This window comes from Phyllobates terribilis, unplaced genomic scaffold, assembly GCF_046119375.1.
Source record: "Phyllobates terribilis strain yellow unplaced genomic scaffold, ASM4611937v1 Scaffold_986__1_contigs__length_492241, whole genome shotgun sequence".
NCBI lineage: Eukaryota > Metazoa > Chordata > Amphibia > Anura > Dendrobatidae > Phyllobates > Phyllobates terribilis.
Genome location: NW_027363746.1, coordinates 61,625 through 81,943, shown reverse-complemented (window position 1 = coordinate 81,943; position 20,319 = coordinate 61,625). Strand labels below are relative to the sequence as shown.

At 45.1% G+C, this 20,319-nt stretch overlaps 14 non-coding genes and 1 pseudogene across 14 annotated transcripts; all 15 read left to right on the top strand.

Moving 5' to 3' along the window:
* The first annotated feature begins 588 nt into the window (after window positions 1-588).
* Window positions 589-779, top strand: LOC141241377 (U2 spliceosomal RNA). The gene has a single exon (XR_012306131.1). It is a non-coding gene; the product is annotated as a U2 spliceosomal RNA (small nuclear RNA).
* A 1,119-nt stretch (window positions 780-1,898) lies between these two features.
* Window positions 1,899-2,089, top strand: LOC141241375 (U2 spliceosomal RNA). The gene has a single exon (XR_012306129.1). It is a non-coding gene; the product is annotated as a U2 spliceosomal RNA (small nuclear RNA).
* Window positions 2,090-3,210: 1,121 nt separating this feature from the next.
* LOC141241374 (U2 spliceosomal RNA) lies at window positions 3,211-3,401 on the top strand. Its single transcript, XR_012306128.1, has one exon. It is a non-coding gene; the product is annotated as a U2 spliceosomal RNA (small nuclear RNA).
* A 1,120-nt stretch (window positions 3,402-4,521) lies between these two features.
* On the top strand, window positions 4,522-4,712 carry LOC141241373 (U2 spliceosomal RNA). Its single transcript, XR_012306127.1, has one exon. It is a non-coding gene; the product is annotated as a U2 spliceosomal RNA (small nuclear RNA).
* A 1,120-nt stretch (window positions 4,713-5,832) lies between these two features.
* On the top strand, window positions 5,833-6,023 carry LOC141241372 (U2 spliceosomal RNA). Its single transcript, XR_012306126.1, has one exon. It is a non-coding gene; the product is annotated as a U2 spliceosomal RNA (small nuclear RNA).
* A 1,121-nt stretch (window positions 6,024-7,144) lies between these two features.
* Window positions 7,145-7,335, top strand: LOC141241371 (U2 spliceosomal RNA). The gene has a single exon (XR_012306125.1). It is a non-coding gene; the product is annotated as a U2 spliceosomal RNA (small nuclear RNA).
* Window positions 7,336-8,455: 1,120 nt separating this feature from the next.
* LOC141241370 (U2 spliceosomal RNA) lies at window positions 8,456-8,646 on the top strand. Its single transcript, XR_012306124.1, has one exon. It is a non-coding gene; the product is annotated as a U2 spliceosomal RNA (small nuclear RNA).
* A 1,122-nt stretch (window positions 8,647-9,768) lies between these two features.
* LOC141241350 (U2 spliceosomal RNA) lies at window positions 9,769-9,884 on the top strand (annotated as a pseudogene).
* A 524-nt stretch (window positions 9,885-10,408) lies between these two features.
* Window positions 10,409-10,590, top strand: LOC141241320 (U2 spliceosomal RNA). Its single transcript, XR_012306099.1, has one exon. It is a non-coding gene; the product is annotated as a U2 spliceosomal RNA (small nuclear RNA).
* Window positions 10,591-11,712: 1,122 nt separating this feature from the next.
* On the top strand, window positions 11,713-11,903 carry LOC141241369 (U2 spliceosomal RNA). Its single transcript, XR_012306123.1, has one exon. It is a non-coding gene; the product is annotated as a U2 spliceosomal RNA (small nuclear RNA).
* Window positions 11,904-13,021: 1,118 nt separating this feature from the next.
* Window positions 13,022-13,212, top strand: LOC141241368 (U2 spliceosomal RNA). Its single transcript, XR_012306122.1, has one exon. It is a non-coding gene; the product is annotated as a U2 spliceosomal RNA (small nuclear RNA).
* A 1,119-nt stretch (window positions 13,213-14,331) lies between these two features.
* Window positions 14,332-14,522, top strand: LOC141241293 (U2 spliceosomal RNA). Its single transcript, XR_012306073.1, has one exon. It is a non-coding gene; the product is annotated as a U2 spliceosomal RNA (small nuclear RNA).
* A 1,120-nt stretch (window positions 14,523-15,642) lies between these two features.
* On the top strand, window positions 15,643-15,833 carry LOC141241367 (U2 spliceosomal RNA). Its single transcript, XR_012306121.1, has one exon. It is a non-coding gene; the product is annotated as a U2 spliceosomal RNA (small nuclear RNA).
* A 1,122-nt stretch (window positions 15,834-16,955) lies between these two features.
* Window positions 16,956-17,146, top strand: LOC141241366 (U2 spliceosomal RNA). Its single transcript, XR_012306120.1, has one exon. It is a non-coding gene; the product is annotated as a U2 spliceosomal RNA (small nuclear RNA).
* A 1,122-nt stretch (window positions 17,147-18,268) lies between these two features.
* On the top strand, window positions 18,269-18,459 carry LOC141241364 (U2 spliceosomal RNA). The gene has a single exon (XR_012306118.1). It is a non-coding gene; the product is annotated as a U2 spliceosomal RNA (small nuclear RNA).
* Window positions 18,460-20,319: the final 1,860 nt, after the last annotated feature.

Below are 20,319 nucleotides of genomic sequence, written 5' to 3'. Positions count from 1 at the left end.
TAATGCCTGCAGACTATAAAAGAGAAACCAACCCAAAAAGTTTGGTTGATTAGTCTGTGGCATTCTTTTAATCTGTTGCTTATGGCGGTCTCTGTGAGCTTCTCAGTGACATTCAGCCATCCAGGTATCCCGCCTGCAGTAGACGGAATGTGGCAATGGAACGCTGGCTGCGCGTGTCATAATAGGCTCTGAGCCTTTATATACCTGCGCACAGCAGCAGCCACCTTCAGTCTGCTGCTGGACAGCCAGCAGCAGCAGCAGCAGGAGAGGTAATTAATCAGCAACCCTCCTGCTAAGGGTAGACAGCTGCTCGTTCCACCCCCCCCCCGCCTTAATTGGTTCTCCTCCCTTCCAACGGTGTTGAGGCGGGTGGGAACAGCCGGGGGTTGAGGGTACTGTGCTAAAAGAGGTGGAGTTATGCAGATCTAAAACGCGTGGATTGCAGCAGCAGCAAGCCGAAAAGTGCAGGCATGTGAGGGATCTAGAGGTTGACAGCATGTCTTCTTAACGGGAGTCCAGGTGGCCATCTCCACAAATGGACTTTTCAGAATCCTTGGGTGGCACCGTAGTCGGAAACCAATTCTGGTTATCGCTTCTCGGCCTTTTGGCTAAGATCAAGTGTAGTATCTGTTCTTATCAGTTTAATATCTGATACGTCCCCTATCTGGGGACCATATATTAAATGGATTTTTAGAACAGGGAGATGGAAAAAGAGCTTGCTCTGTCCACTCCACGCATTGACCTGGTATTGCAGTATCTCCAGGACCGGTGCACCCCTTCTTTAATGCAGTTTCTAAAATCAGAAAGAATTGAATTCAATGCTTTTTGTTCATTTTGCTTGTTTGTCGGATTTTGGGATGGACTCTTTGGCTTTGCTTTTCTTCTCCTCATTGGATTTTTCATGTTAAAAGTTGCAGAAGCCAGATGACAAGCTCATTTTGGTTCAACTTCAGCAACTGTGCATTGCATTGCCATGTAATGTAATGTAATGCAATGCTATCTATCTAGCTCTCCCTCTATACTTCCTTTTGGATAAACAGACATATTAGGCAAGCATTTTGGAGCTTTCACCTAAATAACTACAGGTGGTGAGATAAGCTGCACAATATAATTGACCTTTCAGTATATTGTTGCACACACACCATCTATTTAGCAAATGCCCTTGTTATCAACAGCAGCCTTTTAAACTCACCTGAGCTAACAGGTATGTGAGCTGGTTACTCTGCTGCGCTTAAAATTTCTTTTTTGGTTTGCTACAATGCCTTTTCTGAAACGTTGTCTCCCTCTGCTGGAACACTGACTTCTTTCATTTAATGCCTGCAGACTATAAAAGAGAAACCAACCCAAAAAGTTTGGTTGATTAGTCTGTGGCATTCTTTTAAACTGTTGCTTATGGCGGTCTCTGTGAGCTTCTCAGTGACATTCAGCCATCCAGGTATCCCGCCTGCAGTAGACGGAATGTGGCAATGGAACGCTGGCTGCGCGTGTCATAATAGGCTCTGAGCCTTTATATACCTGCGCACAGCAGCAGCCACCTTCAGTCTGCTGCTGGACAGCCAGCAGCAGCAGCAGCAGGAGAGGTAATTAATCAGCAACCCTCCTGCTAAGGGTAGACAGCTGCTCGTTCCACCCCCCCCCGCCTTAATTGGTTCTCCTCCCTTCCAACGGTGTTGAGGCGGGTGGGAACAGCCGGGGGTTGAGGGTACTGTGCTAAAAGAGGTGGAGTTATGCAGATCTAAAACGCGTGGATTGCAGCAGCAGCAAGCCGAAAAGTGCAGGCATGTGAGGGATCTAGAGGTTGACAGCATGTCTTCTTAACGGGAGTCCAGGTGGCCATCTCCACAAATGGACTTTTCAGAATCCTTGGGTGGCACCGTAGTCGGAAACCAATTCTGGTTATCGCTTCTCGGCCTTTTGGCTAAGATCAAGTGTAGTATCTGTTCTTATCAGTTTAATATCTGATACGTCCCCTATCTGGGGACCATATATTAAATGGATTTTTAGAACAGGGAGATGGAAAAAGAGCTTGCTCTGTCCACTCCACGCATTGACCTGGTATTGCAGTATCTCCAGGACCGGTGCACCCCTTCTTTAATGCAGTTTCTAAAATCAGAAAGAATTGAATTCAATGCTTTTTGTTTATTTTGCTTGTTTGTCGGATTTTGGGATGGACTCTTTGGCTTTGCTTTTCTTCTCCTCATTGGATTTTTCATGTTAAAAGTTGCAGAAGCCAGATGACAAGCTCATTTTGGTTCAACTTCAGCAACTGTGCATTGCATTGCCATGTAATGTAATGTAATGCAATGCTATCTATCTAGCTCTCCCTCTATACTTCCTTTTGGATAAACAAACATATTAGGCAAGCATTTTGGAGCTTTCACCTAAATAACTACAGGTGGTGAGATAAGCTGCACAATATAATTGACCTTTCAGTATATTGTTGCACACACACCATCTATTTAGCAAATGCCCTTGTTATCAACAGCAGCCTTTTAAACTCACCTGAGCTAACAGGTATGTGAGCTGGTTACTCTGCTGCGCTTAAAATTTCTTTTTTGGTTTGCTACAATGCCTTTTCTGAAACGTTGTCTCCCTCTGCTGGAACACTGACTTCTTTCATTTAATGCCTGCAGACTATAAAAGAGAAACCAACCCAAAAAGTTTGGTTGATTAGTCTGTGGCATTCTTTTAAACTGTTGCTTATGGCGGTCTCTGTGAGCTTCTCAGTGACATTCAGCCATCCAGGTATCCCGCCTGCAGTAGACGGAATGTGGCAATGGAACGCTGGCTGCGCGTGTCATAATAGGCTCTGAGCCTTTATATACCTGCGCACAGCAGCAGCCACCTTCAGTCTGCTGCTGGACAGCCAGCAGCAGCAGCAGCAGGAGAGATAATTAATCAGCAACCCTCCTGCTGAGGGTAGACAGCTGCTCGTTCCACCCACCCCCGCGCCTTAATTGGTTCTCCTCCCTTCCAACGGTGTTGAGGCGGGTGGGAACAGCCAGGGGTTGAGGGTACTGTGCTAAAAGAGGTGGAGTTATGCAGATCTAAAACGCGTGGATTGCAGCAGCAGCAAGCCGAAAAGTGCAGGCATGTGAGGGATCTAGAGGTTGACAGCATGTCTTCTTAACGGGAGTCCAGGTGGCCATCTCCACAAATGGACTTTTCAGAATCCTTGGGTGGCACCGTAGTCAGAAACCAATTCTGGTTATCGCTTCTCGGCCTTTTGGCTAAGATCAAGTGTAGTATCTGTTCTTATCAGTTTAATATCTGATACGTCCCCTATCTGGGGACCATATATTAAATGGATTTTTAGAACAGGGAGATGGAAAAAGAGCTTGCTCTGTCCACTCCACGCATTGACCTGGTATTGCAGTATCTCCAGGACCGGTGCACCCCTTCTTTAATGCAGTTTCTAAAATCAGAAAGAATTGAATTCAATGCTTTTTGTTCATTTTGCTTGTTTGTCGGATTTTGGGATGGACTCTTTGGCTTTGCTTTTCTTCTCCTCATTGGATTTTTCATGTTAAAAGTTGCAGAAGCCAGATGACAAGCTCATTTTGGTTCAACTTCAGCAACTGTGCATTGCATTGCCATGTAATGTAATGTAATGCAATGCTATCTATCTAGCTCTCCCTCTATACTTCCTTTTGGATAAACAGACATATCAGGCAAGCATTTTGGAGCTTTCACCTAAATAACTACAGGTGGTGAGATAAGCTGCACAATATAATTGACCTTTCAGTATATTGTTGCACACACACCATCTATTTAGCAAATGCCCTTGTTATCAACAGCAGCCTTTTAAACTCACCTGAGCTAACAGGTATGTGAGCTGGTTACTCTGCTGCGCTTAAAATTTCTTTTTTGGTTTGCTACAATGCCTTTTCTGAAACGTTGTCTCCCTCTGCTGGAACACTGACTTCTTTCATTTAATGCCTGCAGACTATAAAAGAGAAACCAACCCAAAAAGTTTGGTTGATTAGTCTGTGGCATTCTTTTAAACTGTTGCTTATGGCGGTCTCTGTGAGCTTCTCAGTGACATTCAGCCATCCAGGTATCCCGCCTGCAGTAGACGGAATGTGGCAATGGAACGCTGGCTGCGCGTGTCATAATAGGCTCTGAGCCTTTATATACCTGCGCACAGCAGCAGCCACCTTCAGTCTGCTGCTGGACAGCCAGCAGCAGCAGCAGCAGGAGAGGTAATTAATCAGCAACCCTCCTGCTAAGGGTAGACAGCTGCTCGTTCCACCCCCCCCCCGCCTTAATTGGTTCTCCTCCCTTCCAACGGTGTTGAGGCGGGTGGGAACAGCCGGGGGTTGAGGGTACTGTGCTAAAAGAGGTGGAGTTATGCAGATCTAAAACGCGTGGATTGCAGCAGCAGCAAGCCGAAAAGTGCAGGCATGTGAGGGATCTAGAGGTTGACAGCATGTCTTCTTAACGGGAGTCCAGGTGGCCATCTCCACAAATGGACTTTTCAGAATCCTTGGGTGGCACCGTAGTCGGAAACCAATTCTGGTTATCGCTTCTCGGCCTTTTGGCTAAGATCAAGTGTAGTATCTGTTCTTATCAGTTTAATATCTGATACGTCCCCTATCTGGGGACCATATATTAAATGGATTTTTAGAACAGGGAGATGGAAAAAGAGCTTGCTCTGTCCACTCCACGCATTGACCTGGTATTGCAGTATCTCCAGGACCGGTGCACCCCTTCTTTAATGCAGTTTCTAAAATCAGAAAGAATTGAATTCAATGCTTTTTGTTCATTTTGCTTGTTTGTCGGATTTTGGGATGGACTCTTTGGCTTTGCTTTTCTTCTCCTCATTGGATTTTTCATGTTAAAAGTTGCAGAAGCCAGATGACAAGCTCATTTTGGTTCAACTTCAGCAACTGTGCATTGCATTGCCATGTAATGTAATGTAATGCAATGCTATCTATCTAGCTCTCCCTCTATACTTCCTTTTGGATAAACAGACATATTAGGCAAGCATTTTGGAGCTTTCACCTAAATAACTACAGGTGGTGAGATAAGCTGCACAATATAATTGACCTTTCAGTATATTGTTGCACACACACCATCTATTTAGCAAATGCCCTTGTTATCAACAGCAGCCTTTTAAACTCACCTGAGCTAACAGGTATGTGAGCTGGTTACTCTGCTGCGCTTAAAATTTCTTTTTTGGTTTGCTACAATGCCTTTTCTGAAACGTTGTCTCCCTCTGCTGGAACACTGACTTCTTTCATTTAATGCCTGCAGACTATAAAAGAGAAACCAACCCAAAAAGTTTGGTTGATTAGTCTGTGGCATTCTTTTAAACTGTTGCTTATGGCGGTCTCTGTGAGCTTCTCAGTGACATTCAGCCATCCAGGTATCCCGCCTGCAGTAGACGGAATGTGGCAATGGAACGCTGGCTGCGCGTGTCATAATAGGCTCTGAGCCTTTATATACCTGCGCACAGCAGCAGCCACCTTCAGTCTGCTGCTGGACAGCCAGCAGCAGCAGCAGCAGGAGAGGTAATTAATCAGCAACCCTCCTGCTAAGGGTAGACAGCTGCTCGTTCCACCCCCCCCCCGCCTTAATTGGTTCTCCTCCCTTCCAACGGTGTTGAGGCGGGTGGGAACAGCCGGGGGTTGAGGGTACTGTGCTAAAAGAGGTGGAGTTATGCAGATCTAAAACGCGTGGATTGCAGCAGCAGCAAGCCGAAAAGTGCAGGCATGTGAGGGATCTAGAGGTTGACAGCATGTCTTCTTAACGGGAGTCCAGGTGGCCATCTCCACAAATGGACTTTTCAGAATCCTTGGGTGGCACCGTAGTCGGAAACCAATTCTGGTTATCGCTTCTCGGCCTTTTGGCTAAGATCAAGTGTAGTATCTGTTCTTATCAGTTTAATATCTGATACGTCCCCTATCTGGGGACCATATATTAAATGGATTTTTAGAACAGGGAGATGGAAAAAGAGCTTGCTCTGTCCACTCCACGCATTGACCTGGTATTGCAGTATCTCCAGGACCGGTGCACCCCTTCTTTAATGCAGTTTCTAAAATCAGAAAGAATTGAATTCAATGCTTTTTGTTTATTTTGCTTGTTTGTCGGATTTTGGGATGGACTCTTTGGCTTTGCTTTTCTTCTCCTCATTGGATTTTTCATGTTAAAAGTTGCAGAAGCCAGATGACAAGCTCATTTTGGTTCAACTTCAGCAACTGTGCATTGCATTGCCATGTAATGTAATGTAATGCAATGCTATCTATCTAGCTCTCCCTCTATACTTCCTTTTGGATAAACAAACATATTAGGCAAGCATTTTGGAGCTTTCACCTAAATAACTACAGGTGGTGAGATAAGCTGCACAATATAATTGACCTTTCAGTATATTGTTGCACACACACCATCTATTTAGCAAATGCCCTTGTTATCAACAGCAGCCTTTTAAACTCACCTGAGCTAACAGGTATGTGAGCTGGTTACTCTGCTGCGCTTAAAATTTCTTTTTTGGTTTGCTACAATGCCTTTTCTGAAACGTTGTCTCCCTCTGCTGGAACACTGACTTCTTTCATTTAATGCCTGCAGACTATAAAAGAGAAACCAACCCAAAAAGTTTGGTTGATTAGTCTGTGGCATTCTTTTAAACTGTTGCTTATGGCGGTCTCTGTGAGCTTCTCAGTGACATTCAGCCATCCAGGTATCCCGCCTGCAGTAGACGGAATGTGGCAATGGAACGCTGGCTGCGCGTGTCATAATAGGCTCTGAGCCTTTATATACCTGCGCACAGCAGCAGCCACCTTCAGTCTGCTGCTGGACAGCCAGCAGCAGCAGCAGCAGGAGAGATAATTAATCAGCAACCCTCCTGCTGAGGGTAGACAGCTGCTCGTTCCACCCACCCCCGCGCCTTAATTGGTTCTCCTCCCTTCCAACGGTGTTGAGGCGGGTGGGAACAGCCAGGGGTTGAGGGTACTGTGCTAAAAGAGGTGGAGTTATGCAGATCTAAAACGCGTGGATTGCAGCAGCAGCAAGCCGAAAAGTGCAGGCATGTGAGGGATCTAGAGGTTGACAGCATGTCTTCTTAACGGGAGTCCAGGTGGCCATCTCCACAAATGGACTTTTCAGAATCCTTGGGTGGCACCGTAGTCAGAAACCAATTCTGGTTATCGCTTCTCGGCCTTTTGGCTAAGATCAAGTGTAGTATCTGTTCTTATCAGTTTAATATCTGATACGTCCCCTATCTGGGGACCATATATTAAATGGATTTTTAGAACAGGGAGATGGAAAAAGAGCTTGCTCTGTCCACTCCACGCATTGACCTGGTATTGCAGTATCTCCAGGACCGGTGCACCCCTTCTTTAATGCAGTTTCTAAAATCAGAAAGAATTGAATTCAATGCTTTTTGTTCATTTTGCTTGTTTGTCGGATTTTGGGATGGACTCTTTGGCTTTGCTTTTCTTCTCCTCATTGGATTTTTCATGTTAAAAGTTGCAGAAGCCAGATGACAAGCTCATTTTGGTTCAACTTCAGCAACTGTGCATTGCATTGCCATGTAATGTAATGTAATGCAATGCTATCTATCTAGCTCTCCCTCTATACTTCCTTTTGGATAAACAGACATATCAGGCAAGCATTTTGGAGCTTTCACCTAAATAACTACAGGTGGTGAGATAAGCTGCACAATATAATTGACCTTTCAGTATATTGTTGCACACACACCATCTATTTAGCAAATGCCCTTGTTATCAACAGCAGCCTTTTAAACTCACCTGAGCTAACAGGTATGTGAGCTGGTTACTCTGCTGCGCTTAAAATTTCTTTTTTGGTTTGCTACAATGCCTTTTCTGAAACGTTGTCTCCCTCTGCTGGAACACTGACTTCTTTCATTTAATGCCTGCAGACTATAAAAGAGAAACCAACCCAAAAAGTTTGGTTGATTAGTCTGTGGCATTCTTTTAAACTGTTGCTTATGGCGGTCTCTGTGAGCTTCTCAGTGACATTCAGCCATCCAGGTATCCCGCCTGCAGTAGACGGAATGTGGCAATGGAACGCTGGCTGCGCGTGTCATAATAGGCTCTGAGCCTTTATATACCTGCGCACAGCAGCAGCCACCTTCAGTCTGCTGCTGGACAGCCAGCAGCAGCAGCAGCAGGAGAGGTAATTAATCAGCAACCCTCCTGCTAAGGGTAGACAGCTGCTCGTTCCACCCCCCCCCCGCCTTAATTGGTTCTCCTCCCTTCCAACGGTGTTGAGGCGGGTGGGAACAGCCGGGGGTTGAGGGTACTGTGCTAAAAGAGGTGGAGTTATGCAGATCTAAAACGCGTGGATTGCAGCAGCAGCAAGCCGAAAAGTGCAGGCATGTGAGGGATCTAGAGGTTGACAGCATGTCTTCTTAACGGGAGTCCAGGTGGCCATCTCCACAAATGGACTTTTCAGAATCCTTGGGTGGCACCGTAGTCGGAAACCAATTCTGGTTATCGCTTCTCGGCCTTTTGGCTAAGATCAAGTGTAGTATCTGTTCTTATCAGTTTAATATCTGATACGTCCCCTATCTGGGGACCATATATTAAATGGATTTTTAGAACAGGGAGATGGAAAAAGAGCTTGCTCTGTCCACTCCACGCATTGACCTGGTATTGCAGTATCTCCAGGACCGGTGCACCCCTTCTTTAATGCAGTTTCTAAAATCAGAAAGAATTGAATTCAATGCTTTTTGTTCATTTTGCTTGTTTGTCGGATTTTGGGATGGACTCTTTGGCTTTGCTTTTCTTCTCCTCATTGGATTTTTCATGTTAAAAGTTGCAGAAGCCAGATGACAAGCTCATTTTGGTTCAACTTCAGCAACTGTGCATTGCATTGCCATGTAATGTAATGTAATGCAATGCTATCTATCTAGCTCTCCCTCTATACTTCCTTTTGGATAAACAGACATATTAGGCAAGCATTTTGGAGCTTTCACCTAAATAACTACAGGTGGTGAGATAAGCTGCACAATATAATTGACCTTTCAGTATATTGTTGCACACACACCATCTATTTAGCAAATGCCCTTGTTATCAACAGCAGCCTTTTAAACTCACCTGAGCTAACAGGTATGTGAGCTGGTTACTCTGCTGCGCTTAAAATTTCTTTTTTGGTTTGCTACAATGCCTTTTCTGAAACGTTGTCTCCCTCTGCTGGAACACTGACTTCTTTCATTTAATGCCTGCAGACTATAAAAGAGAAACCAACCCAAAAAGTTTGGTTGATTAGTCTGTGGCATTCTTTTAAACTGTTGCTTATGGCGGTCTCTGTGAGCTTCTCAGTGACATTCAGCCATCCAGGTATCCCGCCTGCAGTAGACGGAATGTGGCAATGGAACGCTGGCTGCGCGTGTCATAATAGGATCTGAGCCTTTATATACCTGCGCACAGCAGCAGCCACCTTCAGTCTGCTGCTGGACAGCCAGCAGCAGCAGCAGCAGGAGAGGTAATTAATCAGCAACCCTCCTGCTAAGGGTAGACAGCTGCTCGTTCCACCCCCCCCCCCCGCCTTAATTGGTTCTCCTCCCTTCCAACGGTGTTGAGGCGGGTGGGAACAGCCGGGGGTTGAGGGTACTGTGCTAAAAGAGGTGGAGTTATGCAGATCTAAAACGCGTGGATTGCAGCAGCAGCAAGCCGAAAAGTGCAGGCATGTGAGGGATCTAGAGGTTGACAGCATGTCTTCTTAACGGGAGTCCAGGTGGCCATCTCCACAAATGGACTTTTCAGAATCCTTGGGTGGCACCGTAGTCGGAAACCAATTCTGGTTATCGCTTCTCGGCCTTTTGGCTAAGATCAAGTGTAGTATCTTTTGAAAAGGCAGTTTTGTCCTTGGGCTGCCCTAGTAAATTGATGCATATTACACACTGGTTTGGTGCACTTGTTAGTACGCCAGGTGGCTCATAGAGTTATCTGATGGAAAACATGGCCCTCCAGGATCGAAGTCACTAGGCTGGGTAAGTGTGAGGGCTTTGGAGCAATGTGCCCCAGGAGTAGGCGCCCTGGTGGGAGTCCAAGCTTACTGGGACTGGGAACCCCAGAAAGACTTGGCTTCGTAGCACGCCGCACCTTTGCCAATCATACTTTCTGAGCAACCCCCCCTATTCCTGGCCTCCGGGCTAGGAAGGGGAATTTTTATAAACCCGGTCGGAGGTCCGGTCAGCTTTGCCCTGAGAAACCAACACAGGCTCCAGCTCCACTAGGGTGGCAGCCTAGATGGAAGCTGGGAGCACGAAAACGGCTCTTCTCCGGCTTCGGCTAGGGAGAGCATCGGAGATCCCTGACCCTCGCTGTGGCCTTCTGGCTCGGAGGGATGGGGATGGTTTATTGGGGACCCTCTCCTCCGGGAAGGGTCCACATGAATCCTCGCCTCGTGCGCTGTTTTGGTGTGACTTCGGTCACATTTTTCAGTGCCTTGGATGCAGCTTCAATCAAAAAATCTGTTCTTATCAGTTTAATATCTGATACGTCCCCTATCTGGGGACCATATATTAAATGGATTTTTAGAACAGGGAGATGGAAAAAGAGCTTGCTCTGTCCACTCCACGCATTGACCTGGTATTGCAGTATCTCCAGGACCGGTGCACCCCTTCTTTAATGCAGTTTCTAAAATCAGAAAGAATTGAATTCAATGCTTTTTGTTCATTTTGCTTGTTTGTCGGATTTTGGGATGGACTCTTTGGCTTTGCTTTTCTTCTCCTCATTGGATTTTTCATGTTAAAAGTTGCAGAAGCCAGATGACAAGCTCATTTTGGTTCAACTTCAGCAACTGTGCATTGCATTGCCATGTAATGTAATGTAATGCAATGCTATCTATCTAGCTCTCCCTCTATACTTCCTTTTGGATAAACAAACATATTAGGCAAGCATTTTGGAGCTTTCACCTAAATAACTACAGGTGGTGAGATAAGCTGCACAATATAATTGACCTTTCAGTATATTGTTGCACACACACCATCTATTTAGCAAATGCCCTTGTTATCAACAGCAGCCTTTTAAACTCACCTGAGCTAACAGGTATGTGAGCTGGTTACTCTGCTGCGCTTAAAATTTCTTTTTTGGTTTGCTACAATGCCTTTTCTGAAACGTTGTCTCCCTCTGCTGGAACACTGACTTCTTTCATTTAATGCCTGCAGACTATAAAAGAGAAACCAACCCAAAAAGTTTGGTTGATTAGTCTGTGGCATTCTTTTAAACTGTTGCTTATGGCGGTCTCTGTGAGCTTCTCAGTGACATTCAGCCATCCAGGTGTCCCGCCTGCAGTAGACGGAATGTGGCAATGGAACGCTGGCTGCGCGTGTCATAATAGGCTCTGAGCCTTTATATACCTGCGCACAGCAGCAGCCACCTTCAGTCTGCTGCTGGACAGCCAGCAGCAGCAGCAGCAGGAGAGGTAATTAATCAGCAACCCTCCTGCTAAGGGTAGACAGCTGCTCGTTCCACCCCCCCCCCCCGCCTTAATTGGTTCTCCTCCCTTCCAACGGTGTTGAGGCGGGTGGGAACAGCCGGGGGTTGAGGGTACTGTGCTAAAAGAGGTGGAGTTATGCAGATCTAAAACGCGTGGATTGCAGCAGCAGCAAGCCGAAAAGTGCAGGCATGTGAGGGATCTAGAGGTTGACAGCATGTCTTCTTAACGGGAGTCCAGGTGGCCATCACCACAAATGGACTTTTCAGAATCCTTGGGTGGCACCGTAGTCGGAAACCAATTCTGGTTATCGCTTCTCGGCCTTTTGGCTAAGATCAAGTGTAGTATCTGTTCTTATCAGTTTAATATCTGATACGTCCCCTATCTGGGGACCATATATTAAATGGATTTTTAGAACAGGGAGATGGAAAAAGAGCTTGCTCTGTCCACTCCACGCATTGACCTGGTATTGCAGTATCTCCAGGACCGGTGCACCCCTTCTTTAATGCAGTTTCTAAAATCAGAAAGAATTGAATTCAATGCTTTTTGTTCATTTTGCTTGTTTGTCGGATTTCGGGATGGACTCTTTGGCTTTGCTTTTCTTCTCCTCATTGGATTTTTCATGTTAAAAGTTGCAGAAGCCAGATGACAAGCTCATTTTGGTTCAACTTCAGCAACTGTGCATTGCATTGCCATGTAATGTAATGTAATGCAATGCTATCTATCTAGCTCTCCCTCTATACTTCCTTTTGGATAAACAGACATATTAGGCAAGCATTTTGGAGCTTTCACCTAAATAACTACAGGTGGTGAGATAAGCTGCACAATATAATTGACCTTTCAGTATATTGTTGCACACACACCATCTATTTAGCAAATGCCCTTGTTATCAACAGCAGCCTTTTAAACTCACCTGAGCTAACAGGTATGTGAGCTGGTTACTCTGCTGCGCTTAAAATTTCTTTTTTGGTTTGCTACAATGCCTTTTCTGAAACGTTGTCTCCCTCTGCTGGAACACTGACTTCTTTCATTTAATGCCTGCAGACTATAAAAGAGAAACCAACCCAAAAAGTTTGGTTGATTAGTCTGTGGCATTCTTTTAAACTGTTGCTTATGGCGGTCTCTGTGAGCTTCTCAGTGACATTCAGCCATCCAGGTATCCCGCCTGCAGTAGACGGAATGTGGCAATGGAACGCTGGCTGCGCGTGTCATAATAGGCTCTGAGCCTTTATATACCTGCGCACAGCAGCAGCCACCTTCAGTCTGCTGCTGGACAGCCAGCAGCAGCAGCAGGAGAGGTAATTAATCAGCAACCCTCCTGCTAAGGGTAGACAGCTGCTCGTTCCACCCCCCCCCCCGCCTTAATTGGTTCTCCTCCCTTCCAACGGTGTTGAGGCGGGTGGGAACAGCCGGGGGTTGAGGGTACTGTGCTAAAAGAGGTGGAGTTATGCAGATCTAAAACGCGTGGATTGCAGCAGCAGCAAGCCGAAAAGTGCAGGCATGTGAGGGATCTAGAGGTTGACAGCATGTCTTCTTAACGGGAGTCCAGGTGGCCATCTCCACAAATGGACTTTTCAGAATCCTTGGGTGGCACCGTAGTCGGAAACCAATTCTGGTTATCGCTTCTCGGCCTTTTGGCTAAGATCAAGTGTAGTATCTGTTCTTATCAGTTTAATATCTGATACGTCCCCTATCTGGGGACCATATATTAAATGGATTTTTAGAACAGGGAGATGGAAAAAGAGCTTGCTCTGTCCACTCCACGCATTGACCTGGTATTGCAGTATCTCCAGGACCGGTGCACCCCTTCTTTAATGCAGTTTCTAAAATCAGAAAGAATTGAATTCAATGCTTTTTGTTCATTTTGCTTGTTTGTCGGATTTTGGGATGGACTCTTTGGCTTTGCTTTTCTTCTCCTCATTGGATTTTTCATGTTAAAAGTTGCAGAAGCCAGATGACAAGCTCATTTTGGTTCAACTTCAGCAACTGTGCATTGCATTGCCATGTAATGTAATGTAATGCAATGCTATCTATCTAGCTCTCCCTCTATACTTCCTTTTGGATAAACAGACATATTAGGCAAGCATTTTGGAGCTTTCACCTAAATAACTACAGGTGGTGAGATAAGCTGCACAATATAATTGACCTTTCAGTATATTGTTGCACACACACCATCTATTTAGCAAATGCCCTTGTTATCAACAGCAGCCTTTTAAACTCACCTGAGCTAACAGGTATGTGAGCTGGTTACTCTGCTGCGCTTAAAATTTCTTTTTTGGTTTGCTACAATGCCTTTTCTGAAACGTTGTCTCCCTCTGCTGGAACACTGACTTCTTTCATTTAATGCCTGCAGACTATAAAAGAGAAACCAACCCAAAAAGTTTGGTTGATTAGTCTGTGGCATTCTTTTAAACTGTTGCTTATGGCGGTCTCTGTGAGCTTCTCAGTGACATTCAGCCATCCAGGTATCCCGCCTGCAGTAGACGGAATGTGGCAATGGAACGCTGGCTGCGCGTGTCATAATAGGCTCTGAGCCTTTATATACCTGCGCACAGCAGCAGCCACCTTCAGTCTGCTGCTGGACAGCCAGCAGCAGCAGCAGCAGGAGAGGTAATTAATCAGCAACCCTCCTGCTAAGGGTAGACAGCTGCTCGTTCCACCCCCCCCCGCCTTAATTGGTTCTCCTCCCTTCCAACGGTGTTGAGGCGGGTGGGAACAGCCGGGGGTTGAGGGTACTGTGCTAAAAGAGGTGGAGTTATGCAGATCTAAAACGCGTGGATTGCAGCAGCAGCAAGCCGAAAAGTGCAGGCATGTGAGGGATCTAGAGGTTGACAGCATGTCTTCTTAACGGGAGTCCAGGTGGCCATCTCCACAAATGGACTTTTCAGAATCCTTGGGTGGCACCGTAGTCGGAAACCAATTCTGGTTATCGCTTCTCGGCCTTTTGGCTAAGATCAAGTGTAGTATCTGTTCTTATCAGTTTAATATCTGATACGTCCCCTATCTGGGGACCATATATTAAATGGATTTTTAGAACAGGGAGATGGAAAAAGAACTTGCTCTGTCCACTCCACGCATTGACCTGGTATTGCAGTATCTCCAGGACCGGTGCACCCCTTCTTTAATGCAGTTTCTAAAATCAGAAAGAATTGAATTCAATGCTTTTTGTTCATTTTGCTTGTTTGTCGGATTTTGGGATGGACTCTTTGGCTTTGCTTTTCTTCTCCTCATTGGATTTTTCATGTTAAAAGTTGCAGAAGCCAGATGACAAGCTCATTTTGGTTCAACTTCAGCAACTGTGCATTGCATTGCCATGTAATGTAATGTAATGCAATGCTATCTATCTAGCTCTCCCTCTATACTTCCTTTTGGATAAACAGACATATTAGGCAAGCATTTTGGAGCTTTCACCTAAATAACTACAGGTGGTGAGATAAGCTGCACAATATAATTGACCTTTCAGTATATTGTTGCACACACACCATCTATTTAGCAAATGCCCTTGTTATCAACAGCAGCCTTTTAAACTCACCTGAGCTAACAGGTATGTGAGCTGGTTACTCTGCTGCGCTTAAAATTTCTTTTTTGGTTTGCTACAATGCCTTTTCTGAAACGTTGTCTCCCTCTGCTGGAACACTGACTTCTTTCATTTAATGCCTGCAGACTATAAAAGAGAAACCAACCCAAAAAGTTTGGTTGATTAGTCTGTGGCATTCTTTTAAACTGTTGCTTATGGCGGTCTCTGTGAGCTTCTCAGTGACATTCAGCCATCCAGGTATCCCGCCTGCAGTAGACGGAATGTGGCAATGGAACGCTGGCTGCGCGTGTCATAATAGGCTCTGAGCCTTTATATACCTGCGCACAGCAGCAGCCACCTTCAGTCTGCTGCTGGACAGCCAGCAGCAGCAGCAGCAGGAGAGGTAATTAATCAGCAACCCTCCTGCTAAGGGTAGACAGCTGCTCGTTCCACCCCCCCCCCCCCTTAATTGGTTCTCCTCCCTTCCAACGGTGTTGAGGCGGGTGGGAACAGCCGGGGGTTGAGGGTACTGTGCTAAAAGAGGTGGAGTTATGCAGATCTAAAACGCGTGGATTGCAGCAGCAGCAAGCCGAAAAGTGCAGGCATGTGAGGGATCTAGAGGTTGACAGCATGTCTTCTTAACGGGAGTCCAGGTGGCCATCTCCACAAATGGACTTTTCAGAATCCTTGGGTGGCACCGTAGTCGGAAACCAATTCTGGTTATCGCTTCTCGGCCTTTTGGCTAAGATCAAGTGTAGTATCTGTTCTTATCAGTTTAATATCTGATACGTCCCCTATCTGGGGACCATATATTAAATGGATTTTTAGAACAGGGAGATGGAAAAAGAGCTTGCTCTGTCCACTCCACGCATTGACCTGGTATTGCAGTATCTCCAGGACCGGTGCACCCCTTCTTTAATGCAATTTCTAAAATCAGAAAGAATTGAATTCAATGCTTTTTGTTCATTTTGCTTGTTTGTCGGATTTTGGGATGGACTCTTTGGCTTTGCTTTTCTTCTCCTCATTGGATTTTTCATGTTAAAAGTTGCAGAAGCCAGATGACAAGCTCATTTTGGTTCAACTTCAGCAACTGTGCATTGCATTGCCATGTAATGTAATGTAATGCAATGCTATCTATCTAGCTCTCCCTCTATACTTCCTTTTGGATAAACAGACATATTAGGCAAGCATTTTGGAGCTTTCACCTAAATAACTACAGGTGGTGAGATAAGCTGCACAATATAATTGACCTTTCAGTATATTGTTGCACACACACCATCTATTTAGCAAATGCCCTTGTTATCAACAGCAGCCTTTTAAACTCACCTGAGCTAACAGGTATGTGAGCTGGTTACTCTGCTGCGCTTAAAATTTCTTTTTTGGTTTGCTACAATGCCTTTTCTGAAACGTTGTCTCCCTCTGCTGGAACACTGACTTCTTTCATTTAATGCCTGCAGACTATAAAAGAGAAACCAACCCAAAAAGTTTGGTTGATTAGTCTGTGGCATTCTTTTAAACTGTTGCTTATGGCGGTCTCTGTGAGCTTCTCAGTGACATTCAGCCATCCAGGTATCCCGCCTGCAGTAGACGGAATGTGGCAATGGAACGCTGGCTGCGCGTGTCATAATAGGCTCTGAGCCTTTATATACCTGCGCACAGCAGCAGCCACCTTCAGTCTGCTGCTGGACAGCCAGCAGCAGCAGCAGCAGGAGAGGTAATTAATCAGCAACCCTCCTGCTAAGGGTAGACAGCTGCTCGTTCCACCCCCCCCCCCCGCCTTAATTGGTTCTCCTCCCTTCCAACGGTGTTGAGGCGGGTGGGAACAGCCGGGGGTTGAGGGTACTGTGCTAAAAGAGGTGGAGTTATGCAGATCTAAAACGCGTGGATTGCAGCAGCAGCAAGCCGAAAAGTGCAGGCATGTGAGGGATCTAGAGGTTGACAGCATGTCTTCTTAACGGGAGTCCAGGTGGCCATCTCCACAAATGGACTTTTCAGAATCCTTGGGTGGCACCGTAGTCGGAAACCAATTCTGGTTATCGCTTCTCGGCCTTTTGGCTAAGATCAAGTGTAGTATCTGTTCTTATCAGTTTAATATCTGATACGTCCCCTATCTGGGGACCATATATTAAATGGATTTTTAGAACAGGGAGATGGAAAAAGAGCTTGCTCTGTCCACTCCACGCATTGACCTGGTATTGCAGTATCTCCAGGACCGGTGCACCCCTTCTTTAATGCAATTTCTAAAATCAGAAAGAATTGAATTCAATGCTTTTTGTTCATTTTGCTTGTTTGTCGGATTTTGGGATGGACTCTTTGGCTTTGCTTTTCTTCTCCTCATTGGATTTTTCATGTTAAAAGTTGCAGAAGCCAGATGACAAGCTCATTTTGGTTCAACTTCAGCAACTGTGCATTGCATTGCCATGTAATGTAATGTAATGCAATGCTATCTATCTAGCTCTCCCTCTATACTTCCTTTTGGATAAACAGACATATTAGGCAAGCATTTTGGAGCTTTCACCTAAATAACTACAGGTGGTGAGATAAGCTGCACAATATAATTGACCTTTCAGTATATTGTTGCACACACACCATCTATTTAGCAAATGCCCTTGTTATCAACAGCAGCCTTTTAAACTCACCTGAGCTAACAGGTATGTGAGCTGGTTACTCTGCTGCGCTTAAAATTTCTTTTTTGGTTTGCTACAATGCCTTTTCTGAAACGTTGTCTCCCTCTGCTGGAACACTGACTTCTTTCATTTAATGCCTGCAGACTATAAAAGAGAAACCAACCCAAAAAGTTTTGTTGATTAGTCTGTGGCATTCTTTTAAACTGTTGCTTATGGCGGTCTCTGTGAGCTTCTCAGTGACATTCAGCCATCCAGGTATCCCGCCTGCAGTAGACGGAATGTGGCAATGGAACGCTGGCTGCGCGTGTCATAATAGGCTCTGAGCCTTTATATACCTGCGCACAGCAGCAGCCACCTTCAGTCTGCTGCTGGACAGCCAGCAGCAGCAGCAGCAGGAGAGGTAATTAATCAGCAACCCTCCTGCTAAGGGTAGACAGCTGCTCGTTCCACCCCCCCCCCCCGCCTTAATTGGTTCTCCTCCCTTCCAATGGTGTTGAGGCGGGTGGGAACAGCCGGGGGTTGAGGGTACTGTGCTAAAAGAGGTGGAGTTATGCAGATCTAAAACGCGTGGATTGCAGCAGCAGCAAGCCGAAAAGTGCAGGCATGTGAGGGATCTAGAGGTTGACAGCATGTCTTCTTAACGGGAGTCCAGGTGGCCATCTCCACAAATGGACTTTTCAGAATCCTTGGGTGGCACCGTAGTCGGAAACCAATTCTGGTTATCGCTTCTCGGCCTTTTGGCTAAGATCAAGTGTAGTATCTGTTCTTATCAGTTTAATATCTGATACGTCCCCTATCTGGGGACCATATATTAAATGGATTTTTAGAACAGGGAGATGGAAAAAGAGCTTGCTCTGTCCACTCCACGCATTGACCTGGTATTGCAGTATCTCCAGGACCGGTGCACCCCTTCTTTAATGCAGTCTCTAAAATCAGAAAGAATTGAATTCAATGCTTTTTGTTCATTTTGCTTGTTTGTCGGATTTTGGGATGGACTCTTTGGCTTTGCTTTTCTTCTCCTCATTGGATTTTTCATGTTAAAAGTTGCAGAAGCCAGATGACAAGCTCATTTTGGTTCAACTTCAGCAACTGTGCATTGCATTGCCATGTAATGTAATGTAATGCAATGCTATCTATCTAGCTCTCCCTCTATACTTCCTTTTGGATAAACAGACATATTAGGCAAGCATTTTGGAGCTTTCACCTAAATAACTACAGGTGGTGATATAAGCTGCACAATATAATTGACCTTTCAGTATATTGTTGCACACACACCATCTATTTAGCAAATGCCCTTGTTATCAACAGCAGCCTTTTAAACTCACCTGAGCTAACAGGTATGTGAGCTGGTTACTCTGCTGCGCTTAAAATTTCTTTTTTGGTTTGCTACAATGCCTTTTCTGAAACGTTGTCTCCCTCTGCTGGAACACTGACTTCTTTCATTTAATGCCTGCAGACTATAAAAGAGAAACCAACCCAAAAAGTTTGGTTGATTAGTCTGTGGCATTCTTTTAAACTGTTGCTTATGGCGGTCTCTGTGAGCTTCTCAGTGACATTCAGCCATCCAGGTATCCCGCCTGCAGTAGACGGAATGTGGCAATGGAACGCTGGCTGCGCGTGTCATAATAGGCTCTGAGCCTTTATATACAGTCATATGAAAAAGTTTGGGCACCCCTATTAATCTTAAGCTTAATGTTTTATAAAAATTGGTGTTTTTGCAACAGCTATTTCAGTTTGATATATGTAATAACTGTTGGACACAGTAATGTTTCTGCCTTGAAATGAGGTTTATTGTACTAACAGAAAATGTGCAATCTGCATTCAAACAAAATTTGACAGGTGCATAAGTATGGGCACCCTTATCATTTTCTTGTTTTAAATACTCCTACCTACTTTTTACTGACTTACTAAAGCACTTTTTTTGGTTTTGTAACCTCATGGAGCTTTGAACTTTATAGCCAGGTGTATGCAATCATGAGAAAAGCTACTTAAAGTGGCCACTTGCAAGTTGTTCTCCTGTTTGAATCTCCTCTGAAGAGTGGCATCATGTGCTCCTCAAAACAACTGTCAAATGATCTGAAAACAAAGATTATTCAACATAGTTGTTCAGGGGAAGGATGCAAAAAGCTGTCTCAGAGATTTAACCTGTCAGTTTCCACTGTGAGGAACATAGTAAGGAAATGGAAGAACACAGGGACAGTTCTTGTTAAGGCCAGAAGTGGCAGGCCAAGAAAAACATCAGAAAGGCAGAGAAGAAGAATGGTGAGATCAGTCAAGGACAATCCTCAGACCACCTCCAGAGAGCTGCAGCATCAACTTGCTGCAGATGGTGTCACTGTGCATCGGTCAACTATACAACGCACTTTGCACAAGGAGAAGCTGTATGGGAGAGTGATGCGAAAGAAGCCGTTTCTGCAAGCACGCCACAAACAGAGTCGGCTGAGGTGTGCAAAAGCACATTTGGAGAAGCCAATTTCTTTTTGGAAGAAGGTCCTGTGGACTGATGAAATCAAGATTGAGTTATTTGGTCATACAAAAAGGCGTTATGCATGGTGGCAAAAAAACACAGCATTCCAAGAAAAACACTTGCTACCCACAGTAAAATTTGGTGGAGGTTCCATCATGCTTTGGGGCTGTGTGGTCAATGCCGGCACCAGGAATCTTGTTAAAGTTGAGGGACGCATGGATTCCACTCAGTATCAGCAGATTCTTGACAATAGTGTTCAAGAATCAGTGATAAATATGAAGTTACAAAGTGGATGGATCTTTCAG